Source organism: Otolemur garnettii, unplaced genomic scaffold, assembly GCF_000181295.1.
Source record: "Otolemur garnettii isolate 467f Iridium unplaced genomic scaffold, OtoGar3 scaffold00131, whole genome shotgun sequence".
In the NCBI taxonomy this organism is placed as follows: Eukaryota; Metazoa; Chordata; class Mammalia; order Primates; family Galagidae; genus Otolemur; species Otolemur garnettii.
Window position 1 is genome coordinate 1,108,451 of NW_003852526.1, and position 9,180 is coordinate 1,117,630.

General features: G+C 36.6%; 1 non-coding gene across 1 annotated transcript; it reads left to right on the forward strand.

The window, feature by feature from the left end:
• The first annotated feature begins 274 nt into the window (after positions 1-274).
• On the forward strand, positions 275-378 carry LOC111727931. Its single transcript, XR_002775356.1, has one exon. It is a non-coding gene; the product is annotated as a small nucleolar RNA U13 (small nucleolar RNA).
• The last annotated feature ends 8,802 nt before the right edge of the window (positions 379-9,180 follow it).

Sequence of the window (9,180 nt, forward strand, 5' to 3'; positions counted from 1 at the left end):
TAACATTGAGAAGTTAAATATTGAAAAGTTTTAATATAATAAATGCAAATTTAATTATACTGAATATCATTTTTTTCTTAACAAGTAACAATTCCAGAATGCTGTTTATTTTCTCTGTTGGGGTAATTGTAGGGAAAATCTCCTTTCACGCATTGCTGTGAGAATGTGGAACAGTGGAAAAGAATTTGCCAATGTAGTAAAATTACAAATACATGTATTCTTTGACCCAGAAATCCCACTTCTAAGAATCTGTCTTAAAAAATACAAGAGGCTGATCCTTTTGTAGTTCATAAGCGTGATGATTGGGTTTTCCTGTGCCTGTGTGCGATGTGCCTCCCACCAATCTTGTTAGGCCCTCGGCACATTACCTGTCTGACATAAAAAAAAAAAAATACAGTGGCAAAAGTATTGATAAAATTATATACAATAATTAATTTGGGTAATATTCACTAAAGTATAATTTGTAAGCAAACCCGTGATGATCAATAGGAAATGTGTCAAATAAACTAAATTAAACCTACACAGTGGAATATCATACAACTGTTAAAAAGAAGAAGGTGTCTCTTTATAAAACTCTCATCTCCAGGATTTAATGTTAATTTAACATGCAAAAAGAAAGTTGCACTACCATTTACCTGACAAATCATATGACAGTGTATACTTGTTTAGTCTTAAACAAAATGAGAGGATAAACCATAAAATTAGTAAAGTGCTTGTCTATGTGGGAGAGAGACTTAGTAGAGGTTAAACTTCTCTGAATATACTCGCTTTGTAGCTATGTTTTAAGTCACATTAATATTTTCTAATTCTAAAATAAAATGATATCAAATTAAATAACTTGCAAAATGCAAAATTCAGAAGCCAAATCAAACTTATCATGTATTTAGTTGCTGGCTCAACCAACAAAGAGAAATAACGTCAAGTGACAAATAGTGATTTTTGCTTGTCCACCTTGAGCAAAATTCACTGTAAAGACAAAAAGAGATGGAGGGAAAAAAAAAAAACCCTATATGCATATAATTGATTAAAGCAACATCATAAGCATTGAATATGCAGAAAGCATACAAGTAATTAGAAATTCATTTAATTATATCCCCATAATAAAAATATTATTAATAGAGTTAGAAATACCCTTCAAACTCATTTATTTCCTTTTAAAAATGATATTTACAAGCCTGTCCTCTAAGAAGACAAAAAGGCCTTAGAAACAGAAAGCAAGAGGGAAAGAACACATCTTAGACTTCAGTTTTGATCTCAAGATGCCATTTTCCACTAAAGGGAATCAGAAATTATTCAGGCAGTGGCTATTTCCATGTTTGGGAAAGGAAATGTTGGGTGGTGCCTGTGACCCAGTGAGTAGGGTGCTGGCCCCATACATCAAGGGTGGAAGTTCGAACCCGGCCAAGCCAAACTGCAACAAAAAAACCAGCATTGTGTTGGGTGCCTGTAAGCCCAGCTACTGCGGAGGCTGAGGCAAGAGAAACACCTAAGCACAAAAGAGGGAGGTTGCTGTGAGCTGTGACACCAGGACACTCTACCAAGGGCGACACAGTGAGAATCTGCCTCAAAAAAAGAAAAAAAGCAAGGAAAAGGAAATGTTGAAGATGACCCTGATAGCAAGGGATCCATCAAAGATACTGTGGCTCAAAAAGAACCAGCATGAAAAGCCTCTCAGCACAGAAGAGGGACAACATGTATATCAGTAAAAGTAAAAACTGAGCTGTGGTAAACAGTCCAGTGCAAATGTCCTATGATTAACTGATTTTTTTTTCTTCTGGATAGACACCTGGTAATGAGATTGCAGGATCAAATGGGAGGTCCAATCTGAGTTCTTTGAGGATAGATGATCTAATACATACCACATAAGTAAGGTGACCAGATGTCCCGCTTTTGGTGGACCAGTCATGATTTTTAATAATCTGTCCCACATCCTGGCAGCGTTTTAAAAAAGTCCTGATTTTTGAAAAGAATACATGACAAGCTAGGGAACAGTGTGAGAATGGGAAGGGAATATATGGTTTTCCAGCTGTTGAAAAGGTTAATGTAACTCCATTTGGGAATGAAGAGTTAATGTAACTTCATTTGGAAATGAAAAGGCTAATGTAAACTCCTTACTCCCCTCCTGGGCGAGGTATCAGAAGGAGACTGGCTCCCTCTCTTGCTTCTAGGCAAGGACAATTAGCTCAGAAGGAGCCAAACTGTCTGGAACAAACAAGTTGCCTCCCCTCCTAGAGTAAGGTGACCAGACGTCCCACTTTTGACAGGCCAGTCCTGATTTTTAATAATTTGTCCTGCATCCTGTGGCGTTTTAAAAAAGCCCCAATTTTTGGAAAGAATGCATGACAAGCTAGGGAACACAGGAGAACAGGAAGGGAATATACAGTTTTTGGCTGCCATGTGGCTATTTTGCCAGGATATGAGTTTTATATTATTTTTGTTAATTTTATAATGTTAAACTTTAATGATAACAAATAATTGTTGAGAACTGATTATCGAGAACTGCTTATCAAAGTTTGCATTGTTGTCAGGCCCCAGCCCCCAGACACCCCCCCCCACAATGTGTCCTGCTTTACCAATGTTAAAATCTGGTCACTTTACTCATAAGAGAAAAACTCAAATCAATTCAAGTGGGGGTGTATATATATATATCATTTTGGGTGATGTAGATAATTAATTCATTCCTTAGAAAGAGTAAATAAAGAAAAGAAAAAAGTATTTAAGGTCTCTATTACATAAAACAAATACTCAAGGTAATGAAATGTTTCGCTGTGACCTGAGCAGAGAGACAGACAGAATGTACATCCTGAGGGTACAGTGCCACATGTGAAGTGTTTTTGTCAAGAGTGGCCAGCCTAGATCAGATTCAGACATACAAGTAATGTGATCTTTTAACAAATAAACTGCCAGAGCAAAAATTAATAAAAAAGGTAACTTAAACATAAAACACATATAAAACTAAATACATTATTTTGACCTTATTTGGATACTTATTCAAACAAATCAAATGTACACAAACTATTATTTAATTGGGGAATTTTGACTGCAAGCTTGATTTGATGAAATTACTGGGTTGTTTCTAATGCATTTTAGATACGATAACATTGTGGTTATGTTTAAAGGGAATCTTTACCTTTTAGCAATCTATGCTGAAACATTTACAGATAAAATTATATAATATCACCATTAAAAAAATCATACTGTTCTGAGTTGGTAGAGCAGAATGAAGTAGAGCTGAAGCAAGGTCATTATCAAGTGAACATATCATAATCTGTGACTGAAGCAAGGTCATTATCAAGTGAACGTATCATAATCTGTGACACATTTACCTGCTCTCGAAAGGGACAAATACCAATGGTTTGCAAACTTTCTTCCTGAAATAGTTTCTATGTTGATACGATTGAAATAAAATGTAAGATTTGCCTTCCATTTATAATACCAAACACCAATTATATAAACCAAAGAAAATTTCAGAAATTTTATCAAAAATTATTCAATTAATGATTCAAACTAAGGGAAATTATATTTCTCTCATCCCATCCTTCCTTTTGTTCTCTTATTTTACACTTATTCCCTATTCTTTAAATTTTATAGTCATTTTCCATGTTATTTACTTTTTGCTCTCCATTTATTTATTTATCAAGTACATTTATCTCTAAGGGACTTCAATGTGAAAGGACGTTGAGTTTGTCCACCCCGAGTTTCAAACTTCAGAAAGTTTGACCTGGTAGTAAAAAAAAAGTAGCGGTAGCAGTTATTCTGCCAGTATGGCTTATTAGTAGTTATCTAGTGGTAAATGTATAAAGATTCAATCACAGCAGTAATACCACGGTTCTCACATGGTCCTCTGTTAAATAACTCAGCATAATAAATTTAGCTGTTTTCACATGAACCACTGATGCGCAAAAATAATTTCCTGCTAATCAGTAATAATGACTATATACCCAGTGAGTCACCGTTACACTTTAAGAAGAAGACTGTGCTAATGCATGAATAATTATTGACCTGATTAAGTGTCCAATCCTGCTCTTGGAAAAAAAAGTGCACATCATTTAACAATTCAACTGTATATTGTCTGTGCGATAAAAGCAAGTGGTAATTTGGATAACTAATGCACCAGCTAAATTTCATCAGGCAGTTCCCAAAAGCAGATGATTTCCATCTCCCTTAAACTCTTCAGGAACCTACATTTCTCTCTGCCTGTGTCCTTAATGTACTGCCAACTATTTCCTTTTTTGCCCCCTCCCAAAGGCAAAGGGAAAAAAGAATTAAAGCAAACGAAGTAGATGATAGGGTTTTATCTGGCTTAAGTTTAAGAGGGCTTGGGTTTCGGAGAAAAAGCTATTACAAGTTAGCACCACCGAACATTCCTCTCCGAGGCCATGTTTGAATGCTATCAGAAAGGGAAGCCTTTTGGGGAAACAAGAAATACACAGAATTTCATTCCAGGTATTGAACAAAGACCAAGTTGGAGTGTGATGAGAAGCTAAGAGCTGTTATTTGACAGGTTACTGTTGTCTCTGATCAAATTGTTACTTCTGTTTGTTTCCCTCAAATTATCTCCTATTAAGTACAAAGAGAGAGCAATTTTGCTCTCCAGAAATGTCTTGACATTGTAAATCAAATCAGAGATATAAAATGTACTGTAATCTGGAGAGGATAACAATACTTCATTTATGAACCAGTGTAGTAAGATTATGAATGCTATGTTAATAGCTAAATAAATGCAATGGGTCACAAAAATGGTCTTAAAATTAAAATTTACCCTGAAGAAATAGTTTGACTTTTGCAGAAAGTCCATTCAAATAGCATCCTGGCAAGTCTCACTGTATACCACTATTTCCAATTTTAAGTTTTGTTGGGAGAAGTGGAATCAACCCACAATCAGTCAAGGGATGTGACCTGTAAGGTAACGTTTTTCCTTTAAAGGAGGATTCCTTACCTACTATGATAAGAGGACTTCATCACACAGACTGAACTAGAGCTAGCAAAATAACCAGGGAAACTATCCCTGCATCTAACATGTCACCACAACAATTGTAGGGATCCTGATGGGTGATGCAAGGGCTTTCTAGAATATCTGAAGACATTTCTTGCCACTCTCGAGTGGGTACAATATTTTCAATGTATGTTGTGTTTGGACATAATCAAAGATGAGAAACAGTGAAAAGCTAGAGCCATCCTTTTGGATGTGTTATTTTTGTATCAGCTCTGCCCATTTCAAACTCTTCACTGTAACTTTGAGGGGAAATGTGACTCCACCTCCGAGACACTTTCAAACAACAAAGTTTGGACTTAATGAATCTGGTATATCTTTAAGTCATTTGTACCTCATTATAAACTCCAGGCTTTAATCATTAACCTTTCAATGCCTTATCTATTGAACACTATTGTATAATATCATGCTATAAGTGCTATAAGAATATGACCAAGTTCCCCATTGTATTACATTAATTATTCACTGGGAATGTTTTTCAAACATCAAACTGTAAATAATACTTCTGTATTATGGCACCAAACATAATTATTCTCCATCTTGATGACTCTTGGTCATTAATAAAATGGGTATATAATTATCAAAATAGTGTTTGGAAATATAAATGAACATGCAATAGATTTTGGATGACTGCCATGCCCATTGATCAAAATATAACCATAATGAATAAACAATAATTTGGTTTATCAAAAAAAATTATTGACCTCAAACAATGTATTCTCCACTGTGTTGCATAAATTAGGCAACATTATATCAGCATGATTATACTGATCAAGATCCAATACAGATGTTTTTAACCCTAAAGAGACTCAATATGGTGTTCCTTCCTCTGGAATAGACTCTTCTCTTATTTTACTAGATATAAATCAAGCAGCAAATGTTCTGAATGATTCAAGAAAAGTATTATTAGATGATGATACTGATACCCTCAGGTTTCTGCACACAAGATGAAGTTTATGTTTTCCTTGGATTGATTCCATGTGGTAGACTTAGTGTTGCTCAGGAGTTCTGAGGATTCCATTCATCTGCCCCTATCTTAAATTAGAGCCTTTGTCTTCATGCTTGAATATTAATTAAATATTAATATACATCCTACCCTCTTGCCCAGTTAAGCCTCTGGAATCAGATCATATAAATGCTCCTTTCCTTTCCTTTCCTTCCTGCCTCCCTGCCTTCTTTTCTTTACTTCCTTTCATTCTCCCCTTCCCCTACTCCTTCCTTCCTTCCTTCCTTCCTTTCATCAGAGTCTCACTCTTTGGCCTTCAGTAGAGTGCCATAGCATTATAGCTCACAGCAACCTCAAACTCCTGGGCTCAAGTGATCCTCTTGCCTCAGCCTCTGGAGTAGCTGGGACTGCAGGCATCTACCACAACACCTGGCTGGTTTTTTTCTATTTTCTGTTTTTAGTGGAGACAGAGACTTGCTCTTGCTTAGGCTGATCTTGAACTCCTGAGCTCAAGTAATCCATTTGCCTCAGCCTTCCAGAGTGCTAGTAGAACTGATAGTAATAAGAAACAAAATTTTTCTACACTAAGTTCTAAAAGAAACAAGTAGTTGACAAACTTGTTTTCTGCACCAACACAGGTTTCTCTGAGAGCCCACGACAAGGACAGAGGCTAGCACAGGTGACTGAGACAGAGAGGTCTTTGGCTTTGTTTTGATCCGTTGACAATATTTGTTTTTTAAAATATGTGAGCTAATATCAAATATCTCTTTAAATTTGTTGTGTATCTTGGATGACAGGAGTATATTTCTCCATGGAAAGCAAACTGAGCAGAATTAGAGACTTGTAATGGTCAATTTCACATATCAGCTCAGGTGGGCCACACAGGGCCCAGACATTGCCTCTGGGTGTGTATGTGAGGGTGTTTCCCGATGAGAATTGCATCTGACAGACATAAGCTTGGTCTCCCACTGTGAGTGGACGTTATCTAATCCATAGGAGGCCCCGGTAAAACAGAACGCAGAACAAAGAAGAACTTGTCCTGTTTTTCTGTCTCATTTCTTGCGCTCATTTCTCTCATTTCTCATCTCATCTTTTCCTGTCCTCAAACTGAGCTTTACTTCACTAGCTCCTCTGGTTCTCAGGTTTTCAGATTCAGAATGAATGATTACATCACTTGCTTTCCTGGGTTCAAGGTCTACACCTTGTAGATATGAGATCATGACTTTTCAGCATCTATACATGTGTGACCCTTGTAACAAATTATCTATCTATCTATCTATCTATCATCTATCTATCCAGCTATCATTTCATATTGGCTCTATTTCTCTGGAGAGTCCTAAAAAAAGATTAAAAATAATACAGAATAATTTCAATAACCTAATATCTAAGATTTGCTCTGATTCCATCCTAGGCTGTTGCCTTTTCAAAATTCTATTGACACATCTAATACTACAAGAAGAAAAGGAGACACAGGTTTAGTTCTATAACTTCTTTGAAACACACTTCAAAAATGTAATGGGAAAAAAGATTAGAAACATTAACCTAACTGAGCTTTCCTAACACTGTGTGTTTTTATTTTCCAGCCTTTCTATGCCCTCTTGTAATTCATTTTAACTTAGCAGGGAATTAGCTGCCTCAGACAACAGTGCTAGGGAGCTGCTCAGACAGGACTCAGATAGTGCCAGGAAGGGTGGGATTGAAAAAGAAATGTCTGAAATGATTTCTGCCCTAGAAAACACTATGTTCTTAAAGAAAAAGAACACACATAGTTATTTTATTTTATTTTTGAGACAAAATCTTACACTGTTTCCTCAGGCTAGAGTGCCATTGCTTCATAGCTCACAGCAACCTCAAACTCCTGGTCTCAAGTGATCCCCTCGCCTCAGCCTCTCAAGTATCTAGGACTATAGACATGCACCACCATACCTGACTAAGTGTTTCCATTTTTGGTAGAGCAGGGTCTCACTCTTTTTCAGGCTGGTCTTGAACTCCTGAGCTAAAGCAATCCACCCACCTCAGCCTCCTAGAGTGCAAGGATTACAGGTATGAACCACCACATCCAGCTCACACATAGATTTTTTTTAAAAATAGAAAACTCTTATAAACCAAATGATAAGAATATAATTAAAAAATACAAAAGTATTTTTAGATGAGAAAAACTCACAAAAGGTGTAGGCTTGGATCAGAGCTTGAAGTAAAATTGTCAATCTAAGCCTATAAAGGAGCATTGGCCTACAAATCGAGAAAAGAATAAGTATTAACCTGTTGTTGGATGGTAAGAACTGAATGCAGGGAAAATCAGAGCACTGACAGCAGTGATCAACACAGATAGTGATCCTCAGAAGTACATGAAAGGGCTCCATTCCTGTAGCTCAAGCAGCTAGGGGTCCAGCCACTTACACCGAAGCTGGGGGTTCAAATCCAGCCCAGGCCTACTAAACATCAATGACAACTACAACCAAAAAATAGCTGGGTGTTGTGGCAGGCACCTGTAGTCCCAGCTACTTGGGAGGCTGAGGCAAGAGAATCACTTAAGCCCAAGAGTTTGAGGTTGCTGTGAACTGTGCACCACGGCACTCTACCCAGGGCAACATGATGAGACTCTGTCTCAAAAAAAAAAAGAAGTACATAAAAGAATGAAGAATGATGAAAGTATACACTGGTTAGACATAGTATAGACATTTCCCTAGATTCGTAAATGTGCGTAATTTATATACTACTTGTCATCACATACACTTGTGTCCTATAAACTGAGACATTGCTTTGTTCCCACATCTCTGTGAGTCTGTAGATATTGCAGAGGTGAATTTTATTTCCTCTCCACAAGACTGGCAGAGTGAATCAGAAATCCTGGCAAGCTTTGAGGGCACTACATATTTTAATTTTGCTTAAAACATTAGCAGCTATTAAAATAATTCTCTTCATTTCATTTGTAATACAATGTACCAGAAACATATGGAAGAGAAATACATGTACCCAGGATCCATTAGACTTTTCACAGCTGGAGAGAAATGAAACCCTACCTTGTCAAAGTAATTGGGTTATTATAGGAGACAACTTCACTCCAAATCCCTATTGTCTCTGAGGAGAATTCATAAGCAACCAACTTTTCACATTCCCACTGTGCTACACCTTCTTTTGAGAATATTTACTTTATACTTTAATAGATAATACTTATAATTGTATCTTAAACCATCAGCTTACTATTCATTCAATAACTATATGAGTACAGACTCTATTG